Source organism: Mobula birostris, chromosome 2 (assembly GCF_030028105.1).
Source record: "Mobula birostris isolate sMobBir1 chromosome 2, sMobBir1.hap1, whole genome shotgun sequence".
Taxonomy (NCBI): domain Eukaryota; kingdom Metazoa; phylum Chordata; class Chondrichthyes; order Myliobatiformes; family Myliobatidae; genus Mobula; species Mobula birostris.
The window spans coordinates 128,770,400-128,791,437 of NC_092371.1; the positions used below are offsets into that span (position 1 = coordinate 128,770,400).

Here is a 21,038-nt window from a genome sequence, read left to right on the forward strand (position 1 = left end):
TTTTTTAATATATGTTGGGGGTTTGATGTTTTTCTTTGAAAAGGTACCATGGTTTTCTTTGTTATGTGGCTGTTTGTAAGAACACGAATCTCAGATTTGTATGATGCACCACATACTTTCATGATAAATGTACTCTGAATGTCTGAATCTTTGAACCTTAGTAACAACAAAATTCCAGGCTCTGCTCCCTTCTCCAGGGTCACTTGACAAATGGAGTGCAGGTAGCTCCGACAGTCATCACCGGTTCATCTACATCCAAACCATCCTCACCTATACCAATCCCCACCCACCTATCCACACCAATTACCATCCATTGATCCACACCAATCCAACCTACTGATCCACACTAATCCCCACCCACCTACCCACAGCAATCCCCACACCCCCACCCAAACCAATCCCCAGACACTGATTCACACCTGTACCCACAGACCTATCCACACCAATCCCCACACACTCATCCACACCAATCCCCACCAATCTCCACACCCCATCCAAACCAATCCCCACACACTCATCCACACCAATCCCCACCAATCTCCACACCCCATCCAAACCAATCCCCACACACTCATCCACACCAATCCCCATACACCCATCCACACCAATCCCCACACACTCATCCACACCAATTCCCACACACTCATCCACACCAATCCCCACACACCCATCCACACCAATCCCCACACACTCATCCACACCAATCCCCACACACCCATCCACACCAATCCCCACACACTCATCCACACCAATCCCCACACATCCACCCACACCAATCCCCACACACTCATCCACACCAATCTCTATCCATTCATCTGCACCAATGCCCACACACCCACCCACACCAATCCCCACACACTCATCCACACCAATCCCCACACACCTATCCACACCAATCCCCCACCCATCCACACTAATCCACACCCATCCACACCAATCCCCACACACCCATTCACCATTACCCTCTGAGCTTCATTCTCCTGCCTTCTCCCCATAACCTTTCACTCCCTAGAATCTATCATCCTTCACCTTAAATACACACAATTACTTGGCCTCCACAGCTGCCTCTGGTAATGAATGCCACTGATTCACCACTCTCCGACTGAAGAAATTCCTCCTCATCGCTGTTGTAAATGAACATTCTTCTATTCTGAGGCTGTTCCTGCTGATCCTAGACTCCCCCACCATAGAAAACATCCTCTGTATCCATTCTATCTAGGCCATTCAACATTCAATGTTTCAATGAGATCCTCCTTCATTCTTCTAAGTACCAGCGAATACAGGCCCAGAGCCATCAAATGCTCCTCATATGATAACCCTTTCATTTCCAGAAAAAATTCTATGAAACTCCTCTTGAATGCCAGCACAGCCTTCCTTAGATAATGGGCCCAAAACTGCTCACAATACTCCAACTGAGGCCTCACCAGTGCCTTACAAAGCCTCAGCATTACATTCTTGATTTTGTATTCTAGTTCTCTCTAAACAAATATATTTACCATCCTCACCACCAACTCAACCTGCAAATTAACATTTAGGGAATCCTGCACGAGGACTCCCAATTCCCTTTGAACTACGGATTTATGAATTTTCTCCTTGCTTTTATTCCTTCTACCAAAGTGCATGACCATACACTTCCCGACACTGTACTCCATCTGCTACTTCCTTGCCCATTCTTATAATCTATCTAAGTCTTTTTGCAGCCTTCCTGCTTCCTCAACAATACCTGTCCCTCCACCTATCTTTGTATGGTCTGCAAAACCATCAAGTTCATCATCTAAATCATTGACATATAATGTAAAAAGATGTGATCACAACATCAACCCCTCTGGAGCACCACTAGTCACAAGCAGCCAATCAGAAAAGGTTCCCTTTATTCCCATTCTTTGTCTCTTGCCAACTAGCCAGTACTCTTTCCATGCCAGCATCTTTCCTGTAATACCAAGGGCTCTTAACTTGTTAAGCAGCCTCCAGTGTGGCACCTTATCAAATGCCTTCTGAAAATCCAGGTACACAACATCCACTAATTCTCTTTTGTCTATCCTGCTTATTATTTCTTCAAGGAATTCCAACAGATTTGTCAGGGAAGATTTTCCATGCTGACTATGGCCTATTTTATCATGTCCCTCCAAGTATCCTGAAAGCACATCCTTAACAACCGACTCTATCATCTTCCCAACCACTGAGGTCAGGCTAACTGGCCTATAATTTCATTTCTTCTGCCTCTCTCCCTTCTTGAAGCATGGAGTGACATTTGCAATTTTCCAGTCCTCCAGAACCATGCCAGAATCTACTGATTATTGAAAGATCATTACTCATGCCTCCACAATCTCTTCAGCTACCAATTTCAGAGCCCTGGGGTGTGGTCCATCCTCTTCAAGTGAAATATCTGCCTTCAGACCTTTCAGTTTCCCAGGCTCCTTCTCCCTAGTAATCGTAGCTGCATTCACTTCTGCCCCCTGACATTCTCAAACTCCTGGCTACTGCTGGTGTCTTCCACAGTGAAGATTGATGCAAAATACTTATTCAGTTCGTCCACCATTTCCTTGTCCCTTTACTACCTCTCCAGTGTCATTTTCCAAAGTCTGATATCTACTCTCACCTCTCTTTTACTCGTTGTATATATGAAGAAACTTTCGGTACCCTCTTTGATACTATTAGCTAGCTTACCTTGACATTTCATCTTTTGTTAGTTGCCCTCTATTGGTTTTTAAAAGCTTTACGATCCATGAACTTCCCACTAATTTTTGCTGTCATATATGTCCTCTCTTTTACTAATATGTTGGTCTTGACTTCTCGTCAGCCACAGATGTGTCATTCTGCCCTAAGAATCCTTAAGGAGGTTCTGCTATTCAGTTTTCTAGCAAACTTCCGACATTCTCTCTTCAGGACCTCAACCCTTTTCCTACATATAATCTCTGTCTCCTCATATCTTTGACATCTGTTACTCCAAACATCACTCCCTTCCAGCGTTCCCTGCATCACTGCAGAGAGCCAGATCAATTCTGACCACGGACGCTGTCTCCCTGGAGTTTGCGTGTTCTCCTTCTGCCTGCATCGGTTTTTCTCAGCTGACCTAACTTCCTCTCATTTACCAAAGACAGGCAGGTCGACCGGTTAACTGGCCGCTGTAAACTGCCACTAGTGTCTATGTGATAGGAGAGGTAATGAAAGGAAGGGAGACCAGTGTAGGACTAGTGAAAGTGTGTGCTTGATTGTAAAGACTCAGTTTGTCAAAGGATTTGTTCTCATGCTCTATCATTCTGTGATCTCCTCACCATTAGAACCACCTTGGTTTTTACAACAGCAATTTTTGTGACTAACATTGTCAAGATTTGTTTCTCTGTTAAATTTCAGGTTTAAATAATTACTTGAAAGGTGAACCTCTGAACCAGCAAGTTAACCACTGCCGTGTTTTTGCATCCAGTTGCCATTCCCTTCTAGATGGCTGTGAGGTACATTAAAACACATTGCTTGGTGTAAGCAAAGATCCCTCCAGCTTTCCTTACCCAGGCATCTACAGACAGTATTTTTAGCCCCACCGCCGTGTGACTTTCAGTCAGGACAGAAGAATGATATAACACTAATGTAGCTTTTGTGCACCCACCCCTCCAATACTGACACTAGATCCCTCAACACTGAGCAATTCAAACCCATTCAGCCCTGAATATAGCTGCAGCTCCTGCACTTACATTAGTTCTCTCAGGATCAGCGTGGCAATTTTCATTGATCAACGAAATACTGTTGAGAAGTTTTGTTTTACAACTTCCTCAACTGTTTTAGGCATCTACTCCACTGCTGCTGGAGAAACTTTATGAATTAGGCGACAGCTGTGGAGGGAAATGGACATTAGAGGTTTCAAGACAGGGCCCTTCATCACCCTTCAAACAACAGAGGTGCAGAGGGACTTGGGAGTCCTCATGCAAGACTTCCTGAAGGTTAATTTATAGGTTGAGCCTGTGGTAAAGAAGGCAAATGCAATGTTGGCATTTATTTCAAGGGAAATAGAAAATAAAAGCAAGGAGACAATGCTGAGGTTTTTAAAGACACTAGTCAGGCCGCACTTGGAGTATTATCAGCAGTTTTCGGCCCATTATCTCAGAAAGGATGAGTTGTCATTGGGGAGAGTCCAGAGGAGGTTCATGAGGATATTTCCAGGAATGAAGGGGTTAATGTGAGCATTTGGCAGCTTTGGGCCTGTACTCACTGGAATTTAGAAGACTGTGAGGAGATCTCATTGAAACCTACCAAATGTTGAAAGGACTAGATAGGGTGGATGTGGAGAGGATGTTTCCTGTGGTGGGGATATCCAAAACTAGTGGGCACAGCCTCAAAATTTAGGGGTGGCCTTTTAGGACAGAGGTGAGGAACTTTTTTAGCCAGAGAATAGAGAATCTGTGGAATGCTCTGCCACAGACTGTGGTGGAGGACAAGTCCATGGGTATATTTAAAGCAGAAGTTGATCGTTCCCTGATTGGTCAGGGCATCAAAGGATATGGCGAGAAGGTGGGTGTATGAGGTTGAGTGGGATCAGGGATCAGCCATGATGAAATGGTGGAGCAGACACGATGGCCTGAACGGCCTAATTCTGCTCCTATGTCATGGTCCACGGTCTGGACTGGAAGAGTAGAGGGGAGCTAGCCAGTATTAATGGGTGGAGCAAGAGCTGGCAGGCGATAGGTGGATCCAGGTGAGGAATGGTGATGGGCAGACAGAGATGGGAGGGATGAGTAGAATGGCAAAGGGTGAAGGGTGTGGGTGGAGGTAACAAAGGGTTGCAGGTGATGGTAGGAGAGGAAGGGTAAGCATGGGAATGGTAGGGGAGGAGACTCGGTGGGATGTGTGTAAATGGAGTGTGTGGAGGAAGGAAAAGAAATGGTGATGGGATATGTGGGCTGCTGGGTGTAGGAGCAAGTAGTTAGAATACAGGGAGAGTGTGGGCTTCAGCTGGTGAGAGTAGCTGTCCTTGAGCCTGGTGGTGTGGATTCTCAAGTTTTTGTATCTTCTGACTGAGAGGAGAGGGGCAGGAGACAGAATGACTGAGGTGGGAGGGGCCTTCGATTATACTGGCTACTTTCCCAAGACAATGTGAAGTGTAGACAGATTCCACGGAGTGGAGACTAGTGTGAATGTGAGGTATCTGATTAGTGGTGCGATCATGTTGGAGCTGGTGGAAATGGTGTGAGTTGGTGGGGTGAAAGATGAGGACCAAGGAAATGCTCTACATGTTCTGCCAGGTATCCTTCCGAACCTCTCAGAGTATCCATGAATGCTGGGGAATACTGAGGTGCCAAAACAGGAGCAGAACAGAGCAGATCAGAGATCTTGGAACTGTAGCCTGGAAATGATCATTGCATGAGTTTTCTTACCAGTTATTCATAGTGTTCCAAAGCTGGTCACCACTTCCCATGCTGTGCCATGACAGCTTTGCTAACAGTTGATTATGCTCACGGGGACAGCGTTTATATTTACTGTGGGTCACTGGGAGAGTGTCAACATTTACAGTGGGGTCACGGAGTTAGCTGTCTTTTCATAGTTTTATACATTTATATCAGATCTCCCTTTGACCTCCAACTTTCCTAAGAAGACAACCCATGTTTGTCCAAGGAACCTCTTCCACACCTGAACTGAACACAAAACTCCAAATTTGACCTAACCAAAGTTTCATATGATGCCATTCCTCTGTTAATTTTCCCTGTAATCTATTCTCCACATATTCTCATCAATTCCCACCCAGATTCTGCCACTCACCTTGACACAGGTGTTAAACTACCGGCGAAAACCCACAAGATCACAGGAAGTAAGATAAACAGACAACACCAGAGGTTAGATGAAGACCAAATCACTTGAGATATGTGGCAGCTTCTTTATCAACTGTACCATTACGTTGCTTCAAAAACTTAATTGCTTGAGTTTAAATTTAACAGCTACCCTGGTGGGATTTGAAACCATGACAATGCTGGCTAGCGACAGTAATTTAACAACATCCACTCAGCAGCCACTTTATTAGGTACACCTGTACACCTGCTCATTAATGCCAATATATAATCAGCCAGTCATGGGCCAGCAACTCAATGCAGGGTCAAGAGATTCAGTTGTTGGTCAGAACAAGCATCAGAAACTGAAAGAAATGTGATCTAAGTGACTTTGGCCATGGAATGATTGTTGGTGCCAAGCGTGGTGCTTTGAGTATCTCAGAATCTTTCACACACAACGATATTTAGAGTTTACAGAGAATGGTGCAATAAACAAGAACATCCTGTGAGCAGCAGTTCTGTGGATGAAAATGCCTTGTTAACGAGAGAGGTCAGAGGAGAATGGCCAGATTGGTTCAATCTGTCAGGAAGGTGATAGTAACTCAAATAGCCATGTGTAACAACAGTGGTGTGCAGAAGAACATCTCTGAATGCACAACACACTGAAACTTGAAGTGGAAGGGCTACAGCAGAAGACCATGAACATACACTGAGTGGCTACTTTATTAGGACCTAATAAAGTGGCCACTGAGAGTATGGAGTACACTTAGACACTTGGTGTGTTGTACCTAGTTCCGATCATCCAGCTATAGGAAGGATGTCATTAAGTTGGAGAGGGTGCAGAAAGGATATTTATGGGACCGGAGCTGAGAAAAGACTTTAGCTGAGAGGTTTATAAAATCATGTAGACCATAGATGGCCATAGTCTTTTCCCAGGGAAGGAGAATCTAAAACTAGAAGGCACCAATTTAAGGTGAGGGGGGTTAAAATTAAAGGAGACCTGAGGTTAAAGGTGTCACACAGGAGATTAGTGTGCAAACTTAAAGCACACGGTATTGGGGGTATGATATTGATGTGGATAGAGAATTCATTGGCAGACAGGAAGCAAAGAGTGGGAATAAACGGGACCTTTTCAGAATGGCAGGCAGTGACTAGTGGGGTACTGCAAGGCTCAGTGCTGGGACCCCAGTTGTTTACAATATATATTAATGACTTAGACGAGGGAATTAAATGCAGCATCTCCAAGTCTGCAGCTGACACGAAGCTGGGGATGTTAAGAGGATGCAGGGTGACTTGGATAGGTTAGGTGAGTGGGCAAATTCATGGCAGTTGCAATTTAATGCGGATAAATGTGAGGTTATCCACTTTGGTGGCAAGAACAGGAAAATAGATTATTACCTGAATGGTGGCCGATTAGAAAAAGGAGAGGTGCAATGAGATCTGGGTGTCATTGTACACCAGTCATTGAAAGTGGGCATGCAGGTACAGCAGGCGGTGAAAAAGGCAAATGATATGCTGGCATTCATAGCAAGAGGATTCGAGTACAGGAGCAGAGAGGTACTACTACAGTTGTACAAGGCCTTGGTGAGACCACACCTAGAGAATTGTGTGCAGTTTTGGTCCCCTAATCTGAGGAAAGACATTCTTGCCATAGAGGGGGTACAAAGAAGGTTCACCAGATTGATTCCTGGGATGGCAGGACTTTCATATGATGAGAGACTGGATCGACTAGGCTTATACTCTCTGGAATTTAGAAGATTGAGGGGGGATCTGATTGAAACGTATAAAATTCTAAAGGGATTGGACAGGCTAGATGCAGGAAGAATGTTCCCGATGTTGGGGAAGTCCAGAACGAGGGGTCACAGTTTGAGGATAAAGGGGAAGCCTTTTAGGACCGAGATGAGGAAAAACTTCTTCACACAGAGGGTGGTGAATCTGTGGAATTCTCTGCCACAGGAAACAGTTGAGGCCAGTTCATTGGCTATATTTAAGAGGGAGTTAGATATGGCCCTTGTGGCTAAAGGGATCAGGGGGTATGGAGAGAAGGCAAGGTATAGGGTTCTGAGTTGGATGATCAGCCATGATCGTACTGAATGGCGGTGCAGGCTCGAAGAGCCAAATGGCCTACTCCTGCACCTATTTTCTATATTTCTATGTTTCTATGTTAACTTTTTCACCAAGAGTGTGGTCCATATATGGAAAATAAAACTGTCAGACAAATTGGTAGAGACAGGTAACATTACAAGGTTTAAAAGACATTTGCTCATGTATATGAATAAGAAAAGTTAATGAGGGAGTTGGAAGCTTAAATGGTTTGACATAGACTTGATGGGCTGAAATGCCTGTTTTTTATGTCGTACTTTCCTGTGAATCTATATGGACGAACTCAGGCAAATGGGCCAGCTCAGTAGGCATCCTGGTCAGCATGGACAAGTTAGGCAAAGAGCCCATTTCCATGCTGGGTAACTCTATGACTCTATATCCTGATTTTCTACATCTCTTCTGATGATCTTTAGAGCCTACCCCTTTGACTAATCTTCAAGTTTCTATAAGTGAACAGTACCTACAGCCTGTCTTGGTCCAGACATGTAGATGCCATGGCCAAGAAAGCAGAGTGGCACATCCCCTTTGCCCCTCACCAAACTTTATGGGCGCATCAATAGAAGACATCCTATCCAGATGTATGACATCTTGGTATGACAACTGCTCTGGCTGAGACTGCAAGAAGCTGCGGAGAGTTATGGACACAGCACCCCCTCTACATAGTCTGTCTACACTTCTCATTGTCTAAGTAAATTAACCAACATAGTCAAAGACCTCACCCACCCTAGACATTCTCTCTTCTCCCCCTCTCCCAGAAGATACATGAGTGTGTAGGATGGTGGATTGGTTGCAGATCAAGTGATTGCTTTGTCTTGAATGGCGTTGAGTTCTTCAGAGCCTTTGAGCTGCCATCATCCACATGCCCATCACATTTCTAACCTGGGCCTTGTGCTAAGGTCCTGAATGTCTGCAGATGAACAAATCACCACAGGATACCCAGCTCCCACTCTTGTAGCTTCCGGTCACGCATGGTAGGAACAGGTGAAAATATAGATGAATATCATGCGTAGATTGAAGATAGATAATATACATCACTTCCATGACAGGAATATTACTCAGCATGTGTCAGGCCAAGTCTTGCTCCACTTTTTGAGGCCATGATTGAGTTTGATCTTATTTGAAATGAATGAGTCACAACGTTTTGAATGTAGGTGGGGCGGAACTTAAAGAAACAGAAATTGGCCTCAGGAGATGGAGATAAATAAATATAACCACGGGTGAGCAGTAAAAAGAAATTAAAAGAAAGATTCCCACACCCTTAACAGACAAGACCTGAAGATGGCGAGAGTGAGATAGTAAGTAATCCCAAGAATTCCACAAAAGAGGCCAGATGCTCAGAAGAGACTTAAAGAAGGTGGGAAGAAGATCAAAAAAAAGAGGAGCTTCTTTAATTAACTCCTTAATGACTCATGCATAGTGTTGAGCATTTATTTTTCATTTAAATACATCTTTGCTGAGAAATGCCCTTGTGTCTGCCACTCTGATTTACCAGATTATCTGTAATCTGTATTTTCCAGTTTATTGTAATTGCATTTATTTAAATTACGCCTACCAGTGAATTTTAAAGTGGACAGTGAAGGAAGTTTTATCAAAGTTTACAATGGGATCAGGATCAATTGCTCCAGTGGGCTGAAGAATAAACAGTGAAGGAAGTTTTATGAAAGTTTACAATGGGATCAGGATCAATTGCTCCAGTGGGCTGAAGAATAGACAGTGAAGGAAGTTTTATCAAAGTTTACAATGGGATCAGGATCAATTGCTCCAGTGGGCTGAAGGAAGTTATCCAAGATGAGAACTGGATGCTGATTAACTGTGCCAGAAGGAACTTAACTGGGATAAATGTTTAGAGGTGCTTGCTCTAATTCCCAATTCTTGTGGCATGTCCCTAATTATCCATTTTCTGTGAATATCTCCTATTTAGCTACGTACTGGGACATTATTTACTGGGATACTCCAGTAATTCATAAACACAGGAGATTCTGCAGGTGCTGGAAATTTTGAGCAATGTACACAAAATCAGGAAAAGCTCAACAATTTCAGGCAGCATCTGTAGAAGGGAATAAACAGTCAACATCTTGGGCTGACACCAAGCGGGAGGAAAGGTGGCTGGGTGAGGGGTTGAAGGAAGAAGCTAAGAGGTGATAGGTGGAAGAGGTAAAGAGTTGAAGAAGGAATCTAGTAGGGGAGGACAGTGGACCATGGAAGAAAGGGAAGGAAGAGGGGACTCAGAGGGAGGTGATGGGCAGGTGAGGGGAAGAGAAGGGGTGACAGGGTAACCAGAATGAGAAATGCTAAAAGAACAGGGGGTGGGGGAGAAATTACTGGACATTAGAGAAATCGATGTTCATGCTGTCAGGTTGGAGGAATATGAGGTGTTGCACCTCCATCCTGAGTCTGGCCTCATCATGTCATTATGTTGGAGGACCAAAGGAGCTCAGTTTAACATCATTATCAAGGCAGCCCACCTGGCGTGTGTCACCACTCACTATTGATGCAATGAGTTACTCTAGATGTGTCCTGAAACAGTGACCCTCTCTCTCATGGGCAGCATGAGCCACACTGTGCCACTGCCTCGGTGTTGACTTCTGCTATCGTCAATGCAGACATCTTTTGGTCTCCCTGTAACTGACACAAGGTGACACAAAGATTGGCGGCATTGTGGATAATGCAGAAAGTTGCCATGGGATACAACAGGATATCGGTCATTTGCAAAATGTCAAATGGAGTTTAATCCAGACAGTGAGCGGCAACACTTAACAGTACAGGCAACCCAGGTTCAATTCTCACTGCTGCTGTAAGGAGTGTGTATGTTCTCCCTGTGACCTCGTCGGTTTCCTCCCACACGCCAAAGACGTACTGGTTGGCAGGTTAATTTGTAAATTGTCCAGTCATTAGGCTAGGATTAAACCGGGGGATTTCTGGGCAGCGTGGCTCGAAGGGCCAGAAGGCCTACTCTGCACTGTATCTCATTAAGTAAATATCTAAATATGAAACCTAACATGATTGAATGTTCAGGGACAGTACACAGTTAATGGCAGTACCCTTAACAGAGCTGATGTACAGAGGAATCTTCGGTTCCGAGTATATAATTCCCAAAAAGTGGCTGCACTGGTTATTGGAGTGGTAAAGGAAGCTACCTTTATTAGTTGAGCATGGAGCTCAAGAGGCAAGAAATTATGTTTTGACTTTTATAAAACTGGTTAGCCCATGCTTGGAGTATTACATTTCAATCCTGGCTATCCCATTATAAGAAGGATGTGGAGGGTGTGGCGAGGATGCAGGTGAGGTTCACCAGCCTGTGTTGCTTGCATTAGAGGGCTTGTGCTATAACGTGGAGTTGGACAAAATTGTACTGTTTACTCTGGAGCACTGGAGACTGAGGGAGACCAGACAAACATTTTTTAAAATATGGGAGGCAATGATAAAGCAGACAGCTGGTATCGTTTTCCCAGGGTCAAAACATCTAATAATAGAGGTCATGCATTTAAGATGAGAGGGGTAAGTTGAAAAGAGATGTGCAAGTGAGTTTTTTTACACAGAGTGGTGGGCGCCTGGAAAGCCCTGCCGGGGTGGTGGTGGAGGCAAATAAGATATAAGCATTTAATAGGCTCTTTTATTAAATGGTGAATGGTGGGATGTGGACTTTTGAAAGCAGAAGGGATTTACTTAATTAGATTAATTAGCTTAGCACTACATCATGGGCTGTATCATTCCATGGTAAGTGTTAGGGTTGCCCCAACATTCATGTTAGGCAATGTTAGTTTGCCACTATTAATTGCCTCCAGAGTACATGGGGTGTAAAAGAATCAATAGAAGTGCATGTTGCAGGAATAAAGGAAAATAAATCGAATGGCACTGAGTCCTCTGTTGAGAGCTGGCATGAATTCAAAGGACCAAATAATGTTCAATGGATGAGGGGCAATCCTGGTGATCAGGAGGGGAGGATGAACAGACCATGACCTAATACTCCCCAGTCCTCCTCACTGATCTCTCATTTCTGAATGGAAGAAGACCATCCCAACTGAGTTTCTCCTGAGCTTCTCTCTTCCCTGAAATTACCTTGGGATGGGAGTTCCATGTAAGACCTGAGTCCGTGGACTCATTTGATCTTCCATTCCTTCACGTTGTCTGAGGGGGACTTTGACACATGATAGGGCTGTAAAAATAGCCCATGTAGCTGGTAATGCATGCGAGCCCCTTCTCAGTCACGTTAGGTTGAGAGAGAGTGGGGCAGAGATTTGGGGATGGAGGGTACTGAAGAGCTGTAGGGACTGAGGGGGATTGAAGGAATTCCAGTTCAATACATTCTGAACCTCAGTTACTCATCACCATATTTGGTGTAGCTTCTCCAAGATTCTCAAAGGCAGCCATGTCACCCACACCCTTGCCCACCTATCCCTGCCAGCAGGACTGGGGTGAGCTGACACAGAGTTAGAGGTGGAGGAAATCTAAACTCTGAACAAGTGCCGGAGATGACAATGAATGGGCAGTGTTGAGGATAACTCAATTGGAATCCTCACCTTTTATCCATAACCACACGTACAAGCCACATTGGGAACACCTGTGTAAGTCCTACCCGATATCACCCAGAGAAGAGTGTGGTGGTACAATGAAATGTACAGAGATTCCATAATTAAAAATAACCTGTTGACACACAACACCGTCCTTTAGAGTAATACAGCATGGAAACAGCCCTTCGACCCAACTTCTCCATGCTAACCATTTGATTGATTGATATTTTCTTATGTTTGGCCCAAATCGCATCTGGACTTACTTATCCAAATATCAGCTCAATGTTGTTATTACAAATAACTTAGATAAGTCTCTTTTCGATATTGTGCAAGGTTTCCAGAGAACTACTCAACACCTGTCACACCTTTGTCTCCCTCTGAGCCCTGGGGGCGTTTATAGAAGATGGAACAAAATGGCAGAGCAAAGAAACAATGTATATTTATTAAAAGCAAAGGTGAGGATAGCTTTAGCTGAACGGGCAGATGATGTTCATGTTTCAACACTGTGTGCTGAGGAGGTTCAGGCAGCAGCTAGCCGGATTTCCCATGCTCTCTCTTTCACAGCCTTGCAGTTTACTAAGTTTAGGGGTGACATAGTATCTGAGCGGTACCCCCGCATGTACCACACACTGAGGTAGCTTCAGCGCTAGCGCACCATCATTAGCTCTTGATTTATGTGCAATGCAGCTCTAAAGTAAAATCTGGTCTTGTCGGCGGCCTGATTCAATCTCGCTCTCTCTCTGTCTCTTTGACCACCACAGTTGCACCTCTCAACACTCAGTCTGCTTAGGGACTCCACTTCAGATCCTCCCCTACCCCACCCCTCGGACACACACACTCTCTCTCTCTCGCTCTCTCACTCACACGCACACATCACGCAGACACCAACAGAATCAACAAACTCATTCGTAAGGCCAGTGATATTGTGGGATGGAACTGGACTCTCTGACGGTGGTGTCTGGAAAGAGGATGCTGTCTAAGTTGCATGCCATCTTGGTCACTGTCTCCCATCCACTACATAATGTACTGGTTGGGCACAGGAGTACATTCAGCCAGAGACTCATTCCACCGAGATGCAGCACAGAGCGTCATAGGAAGTCATTCCTGCCTGTGGCCATCAAACTTTACAACTCCTCCCTTGGAGGGCCAGACAATCTGAGCCAATAGGCTGGTCCTGGACTTACTTCATAATTTACTGGCATTATTTACATATTACTATTTAACTATTTCTGGTTCTATTACTATTTATTATTTATGGTGTAACTGTAACGAAAACCAATTTCCCCCGGGATCAATAAAGTATGACTATGACTATGACATGCTCCCTCTGTCCTTTTTAGCTCTGTGCCGAGTGAAGGAGAAGCAACTTTTTGGAAATTACCAGAAGCATTTATTTCAAAGGTGAAAACTGATTTATGTATCTATTGAGATACTGATGTGGAGTAGGCCCTTCCAGCCCTTCCAGCCGTACATAGAAACATACATAGAAAATAGGTGCAGGAGTAGGCCATTCGGCCCTTCGAGCCTGCACCGCCATTTATTATGATCATGGCTGATCATCCAACTCAGAACCCCGCCCCAGCCTTCCCTCCATACCCCCTGACCCCCGTAGCCACAAGGGCCATATCTAACTCCCTCTTAAATATAGCCAATGAACTGGCCTCAACTGTTTCCTGTGGCAGAGAATTCCACAGATTCACCACTCTCTGTGTGAAGAAGTTTTTCCTAATCTCGGTCCTAAAAGGCTTCCCCTCTATCCTCAAACTGTGGCCCCTCGTTCTGGACTTCCCCAACATCGGGAACAATCTTCCTGCATCTAGCCTGTCCAATCCCTTTAGAATCTTATACGTTTCAATCAGATCCCCCCTCAATCTTCTAAATTCCAATGAGTACAAGCCCAGTTCATCCAGTCTTTTCTTCATATGAAAGTCCTGCCATCACAGGAATCAATCTGGTGAACCTTCTTTGTACTCCCTCTATGGCAAGGGTGTCTTTCCTCAGATTAGGGGACCAAAACTGCACACAATACTCCAGGTGTGGTCTCACCAAGGCCTTGTACAACTGCAGTAGTACCTCCCTGCTCCTGTACTCGAATCCTCTCGCTATAAATGCCAGCATACCATTCGCCTTTTTCACCGCCTGCTGTACCTGCATGCTCACTTTCAATGACTGGTGTATAATGACACCCAGGTCTCGTTGCACCTTCCCTTTTCCTAATCGGCCACCATTCAGATAATAATCTGTTTTCCTATTTTTGCCACCAAAGTGGATAACTTCACATTTATCCACATTAAATTGCATCTGCCATGAATTTGCCCACTCACCCAACCTATCCAAGTCACCCTGCATCCTCTTAGCATCCTCCTCACAGCTAACACCGCCACCCAGCTTCGTGTCATCCGCAAACTTGGAGATGCTGCACTTAATTCCCTCATCCAAGTCATTAATATATATTGTAAACAACTGAGGTCCCAGCACTGAGCCTTGCGGTACCCCACTAGTCACCGCCTGCCATTCTGAAAAGGTCCCGTTTATTCCCACTCTTTGCTTCCTGTCTGCTAACCAACTCTCCACCCACACTAATACCTTACCCGCAATACCGTGTGCTTTAAGTTTGCACACTAATCTCCTGTGTGGGACCTTGTCAAAAGCCTTTTGAAAATCCAAATATACCACATCCACTGGTTCTCCCCTATCCACTCTACTAGTTACATCCTCAGAAAATTCTATGAGATTCGTCAGACATGATTTTCCTTTCACAAATCCATGCTGACTTTGTTCGATCATTTCACCGCTTTCCAAATGTGCTGTTATCACATCCTTGATAACTGACTCCAGCAGTTTCCCCACCACCGACGTTAGGCTAACCGGTCTATAATCCCCCGGTTTCTCTCTCCCTCCTTTTTTAAAAAGTGGGGTTACATTAGCCACCCTCCAATCCTCAGGAACTAGTCCAAAATCTAACGAGTTTTGAAAAATTATCACTAATGCATCCACTATTTCTTGGGCTACTTCCTTAAGCACTCTGGGATGCAGACCATCTGGCCCTGGGGATTTATTTGCCTTTAATCCCTTCAATTTACCTAACACCACTTCCCTACTAACATGTATTTCGCTCAGTTCCTCCATCTCATTGGACCCTCTGTCCCCTACTATTTCTGGAAGATTATTTATGTCCTCCTTAGTGAAGACAGAACCAAAGAAATTATTCAATTGGTCTGCCATGTCCTTGCTCCCCATAATCAATTCACCTGTTTCTGTCTGTAGGGGACCCACATTTGTCTTTACCAGTCTTTTCCTTTTTACATATCTATAAAAGCTTTTACAGTCAGTTTTTATGTTCCCTACCAGTTTTCTCTCACAATCATTTTTCCCCTTCCTAATTAAGCCCTTTGTCCTCCTCTGCTGAACTCTGAATTTCTCCCAGTCCTCAGGTGAGCCACTTTTTCTGGCTAATTTGTATGCTTCTTCTTTGGAATTGATAATATCCCTAATTTCTCTTGTCAGCCACGGGTGCACTACCTTCCTTGATTTATTCTTTTGCCAAACTGGGATGAACAATTGTTGTAGTTCATCCATGCAACCTTTAAATGCTTGCCATTGCATATCCACCATCAATCCTTTAAGTGTCATTTGCCAGTCTATCTTAGCTAATTCACGTCTCATACCTTCAAAGTTACCCTTCTTCAAGTTCAGAACCTTTGTTTCTGAATTAACTGTCACTCTCCATCTTAATGAAGAATTCCACCATATTATGGTCACTCTTTACAGAAAATAAAGAAAAGCAATAGAATTTATGAAAACCTAAACATAAACAAAGGCTGACAAGCAACTAACATGCAAAGGAAGACAAACTATGCAAATAAAATAAACAATAAATAATACTGAGAACATGAATAGCAGAGTCCTTAAAAGCAGGTCTACAGGTTGTGGAATCCAGTTTATGTTGAGGTGAGAGAAGTTATCCAAGCTGGTTGAGGAGCCTGATGGTTGAAGGGTAATAATTGTCCTTGAACCTGGTGGTGTAGCACCCAAGGCTCTTGTACCTTCTGCCTGGTGGTAGTGAGAAGAGAGCATAGCCTGGATGGGAGTCTTTGATGATGGATGTCACTTTCTTGTGGCAGCGCTCTTTGTTAATTTGTTCAGTGATGGGGAGCGCTTTGCTGTGGCCTGTATCCACCACTTTCTGCAGACTTTTCTGTTCCTGGTCTTTGGTCTTTCCATACCAGACAATAATGCACCCAGACAGGACACACTCCGCTGTGCACCTACAGTACAGAAAATAGCAAATTTCTAAGAATGTAGAGGTGTTGTTGTGCCTCCTTTGTGATGCCACTTTCATGCTGGTCCCAGCACAGATCCTCTGTTATGATAATGCCAAGTCGTTCAAAGTTACTGACCATTTCTACCTCCAATCCCCTCATGAAGACTGACTAATAGATGTTCAGCTTCTTCCTCCTGTACTCATTAATCAGCTCTTTAGTTTTGCTGATGTTGTGAGAGGTTGTTGTTGTGGCACCATTCAACCAGATATCCAGTCTCCCTCCTAAATGGTGATTCATCACCACCTTTGATTTTTCCAGTAACTGTGGTGTTGCCAGCAAATGTAAATACAGTCCCAGAGCTGTACTTAGCCACATAATCACGGGTATAAATCAAGTAAAGTCAAGAAAAATCTGTACAAAATATGTAGTAAGCCTACAAGAGGAGAGGCTGTACTTGATCTGGTATTGGGAAATGAACCTCGTCAGGTGTCAAGTCTCTCAGTGGGAGAGCATTTTGGAGATAGTGATCACAATTCTATCTCTTTCACCATAGCATTGGAGAGGGATAGGAACAGACAAGTCAAGAAACATTTAATTGGAGTAAGGGAAAATATGAAGCTATCAGGCAGGAACTTGGAAGCATAAATTGGGAGCAGATGTTCTCAGGGAAATGTACGACAGAAATGTGGCAAATGTTCAGGGGATATTTGCATGGCATTCTGCATAGGTACGTTCCAATGAGACAGGTAGGGTACAGGAACCATGGTGTACAAAGGCTATAGAAAATCTAGTCAAGAAGAAAAGAAAAGCTTACGAAAAGTTCAAAAAACCAGGTAATAATAGAGATCAAGAAAATTGTAAGGCTAGCAGGAAGGAGCTTAAGAATGAAATTAGGAGAGCCAGAAGGAGCCATGAGAAGGCCTTGGCGAGCAGGATTAAGGAAAACTCCAAGGCATTATACAAGTATGTAAAGAGTAAGAGGATAAGACATGAGAGAAGTAGGACCAATCAAGTGTGACAGTGGAAAAGTGTGTATGGAACTGGAGGAGGTAGCAGAATTACTTAATGAATACTTTGCTTCAGTATTCACTACAAAAGAGGATCTTGGCGATTGTAGGGATGACTTATAGCAGACTGAAAAGCTTGAGCATATAGACATTAAGAAAGAGGATGTGCTGGAGTTTTGGGAAAGCTTCAAGTTGGATAAGTCACTGGGACTAGATGAGATATACCCCAGGCTACTGTGGGAGGCGAGGGAGGAGATTGCTGAGCCTCTGGAAATGATCTTTGCAACATCAATAGGGATAGGAAAGGTTCCAGAGGAATGGAAATTGCAGATGTTGTTCCCTTATTCAAGAAAGGGAGCAGAAATAGCTCAGGAAATTATAAGACCAGTGAGCCTTACTTCAGTGGTTAGTAAGTTGATGGAGAAGATCCTAAGAGGCAGGATTTATTAACATTTGGAGAGGCTTAATATGATTAGGAATAGTCAGCATGGCTTTGCCAAAGGAAGGTCGTGCCTGATTGAATTTTTTGTGGATGTGACTAAACACGTTGATGAAGGTAAAGCAGTAGATGTGGTGTATATGGATTTCAACAAGGCATTTGATAAGGTACTGAATGCAAGGCTAATTGAGAAAGTAAGGAGGCATGGGATCCAAGGGAACATGGCTTTGTGGATCCAGAATTGGCTTGCCCACAGAAGACAAACAGTGGTTGTAGTCAGGTCATATTCTGCAGGGTGGTCGAAGATCAGTGGTGTGCCTCAGGGATCTGTTCTAGTACCCTTCTCTTCGTGATTTTTATAAATAACCTGGATGAAGAAGTGGAGGGATGGGTTAGTAAATTTGCTGTTGGCACAAAGGTTGGGGGTGTTGTGGATAGTATGGAGGGCTGTCAGAGGTTACAGCGGGACATCGATAGGATGCAAAACTGGGCTAAGAAGTGGCAGATGGAGTTCAACACAGATAAGTGTGAGGTGGTTCATTTTGGTAGGTCAAATATGATGGCAGAATATAGTATTAATAGTAAGACTCTTGGCAGTATGGAGGATCAGAGGAGTCTTGGGGTCCGAGTCTATAGTACACTCAAAGCTACTGGGAAGGTTGATTGTGTGGTTAAGAAGGCGTACAGTGCATTGGCCTTCATCAACTGTGGGATTGAGTTCAAGAGCCAAGAGGTAATGTTGCAGCTATATAGGACTGAAGGACCTTGAGAGGGCTAACCTTTCGTAAGCACTTCACCTCTGTGGATGTAAGTGCTACTAGACGAAAGTTATTGTGGTGGATTACCACGTTGTTCTTGGGCACAGGTGTGATTGAAGGCTGCTTGAAGCAGGTGGGTACCTCAGAGTGAGAGATTGAAGGTATCTGTAAATGCTCCAGCCAGTGGATTAGCACAGATCTTCAGTACTCAACCAGGTACACAGTCTGGGCCAGATACTTTCCATGGATTCGTGGAAATGGTAGGTCGGGTGCTAGGATTAAGCTATCTGTTAGGATTATGGCTTAGGTTAGGGTTAGAGTCAAGCATAAAGTTTGGACTAGGCTAGTTAAGCATAAAGTTCGGGTTAGGTCTAGGCTTAGAATTTGGCCTGAAGCTGGGTTTAGGCTTGAGGTCGGGGGCATCAAGTAGGGGGTTACTAACAATTATGGTACATGCTAGTTTTGAGGTCTACTTTATCATAAATTTCAGATTAGGTAACTGGTTCAGTTGAGGATATGGTTACCATTAGATTTAGTGTTCAGACCTGATCAATGGCTATAGTTCAGGTTAGAGTTAATGTTACCATCAGTGTTAAGGTTTAGGTTTAGTCAGTGGATTAGGTTGGAGTTGGTTCATGATCTTCTCCTGGTTGTCTTTGTGTTCTAGCTACTATATTTTAAATATTAACATACAAATATATAGACAAGCATATGAATTAGGGGCAGGGCGAAGCCATGTGGATGCTCAAGCCTGTGCTACCACTTAGTAAGTTCTCATATTATCTGCTTGTAGCTTCATAAAACAAGTTAGCCCTGGTAACCTTTCATCTCTGTTTGTCACAGATCTAACTCTGTCTAAAACATTTTCACTGCTTATGAGTAGAAAGGGTCATTGTCTCATGACCCAAGGAAAGAAAACAAAATGTAGCCCTCTCCTTGACTAAAATGGGTGACCATTGGCACCTAATTTTAAAATGTCCAAGAAGGAACATCCTTTCCACATCCACCCTCTCAAGATCCTACAGTTTTCGAAAATCATAGAAGCCAAGGCTGTCCAACCTTTCCTCGAAAGTAAACCTGCCCCTTTTGTCTCATAAATCTTCTCTGAACTACTTCAAATAAATGTACCTCCTTTATTCAATAAGAAGATTAATACTGCACACAGTTCTCTAGTTGTTGTCACACCAATGTCCGCATAATTGAAGCATAATGTTCTTAATACTAATTGTTCAGGCTAATTGTTAAGATTGTAAAAGGTAATTAGCTTGAGGGTCATAATAATGAAACTAAATGTACTTTGGGAGCAGGTGATGGATCAGATTTGTGGGCTGTTTAGGAGTTACAGGTGAGTTATGGTTAACGTTAGGGTTGTAATATCCCCACACATGGTTAATACAGGCAGTCCCCCAGTTACACAAGGTTTCAGTTACTGACAATTGTCCCTCCTTCCTCAGGAGGCCAAAACAAATGTAGCATGTCCCCATTGACCCTCACCAATGGTTATAAATGCAGCATCTCAAAGCATCCTATCTTGATACATCACAGTTTCACTGTGATTATAACACTCTATTCTGCATTCTGTAATTGTTTTCCCTTGTACCACCTCAATGTGCCGATATAATGAAATGATCTGTATGGGTGGCATGCAAAACAAAGTTTTTCACTGTCCCTCAGTACATGCGACAACAATAAACCAATCACTAAATAAACAGATTTTTCTGTAAAGTCAGAAACTGCAACTACACAGATTGGACCACTCTACATACAGTCATTTCTTGGGATAATCATTCCAACACTACCCATAATTAAACTAATGGAATATGCAGTGTATACAGTCATTAACAAATACAACAACACATTTCATTGTTATTATTATGAACCTGAAACATACTTTATAAATGTATGGGAGAATTTCAGATGATCTGAAATCTAGAGGGCCCCTGTATAAGAACACCAGACCCAATAACCAGTTTTAAAGTAGAGCATGAATAGCCCTTTCAACTATTCAAAAACCTTAAAGGTGAAGTAAATACAGCATTTGCTATGGAAAGACATCACAAAGCATAACAATATTATTTCACATGTTAATGAAAAGAAACATTCCAAACTTTGTCATCCTCACGCAGTTTAGTAGAAAGTATTTCAGGCATGAGGGCAGGTTCTGCTCATGTGATGGGTTACTTCCCAGTGAGGGAGCTGTGG

The 21,038-nt window shown here is 43.6% G+C and overlaps 1 long non-coding RNA gene across 1 annotated transcript in view; it reads right to left on the reverse strand.

The window, feature by feature from the left end:
• Positions 1 to 21,038, reverse strand: part of LOC140209312 (uncharacterized) — a 45,383-nt gene that overhangs the window by 19,592 nt on the left and 4,753 nt on the right. The gene's annotated exons all lie outside the window — the stretch shown is intronic.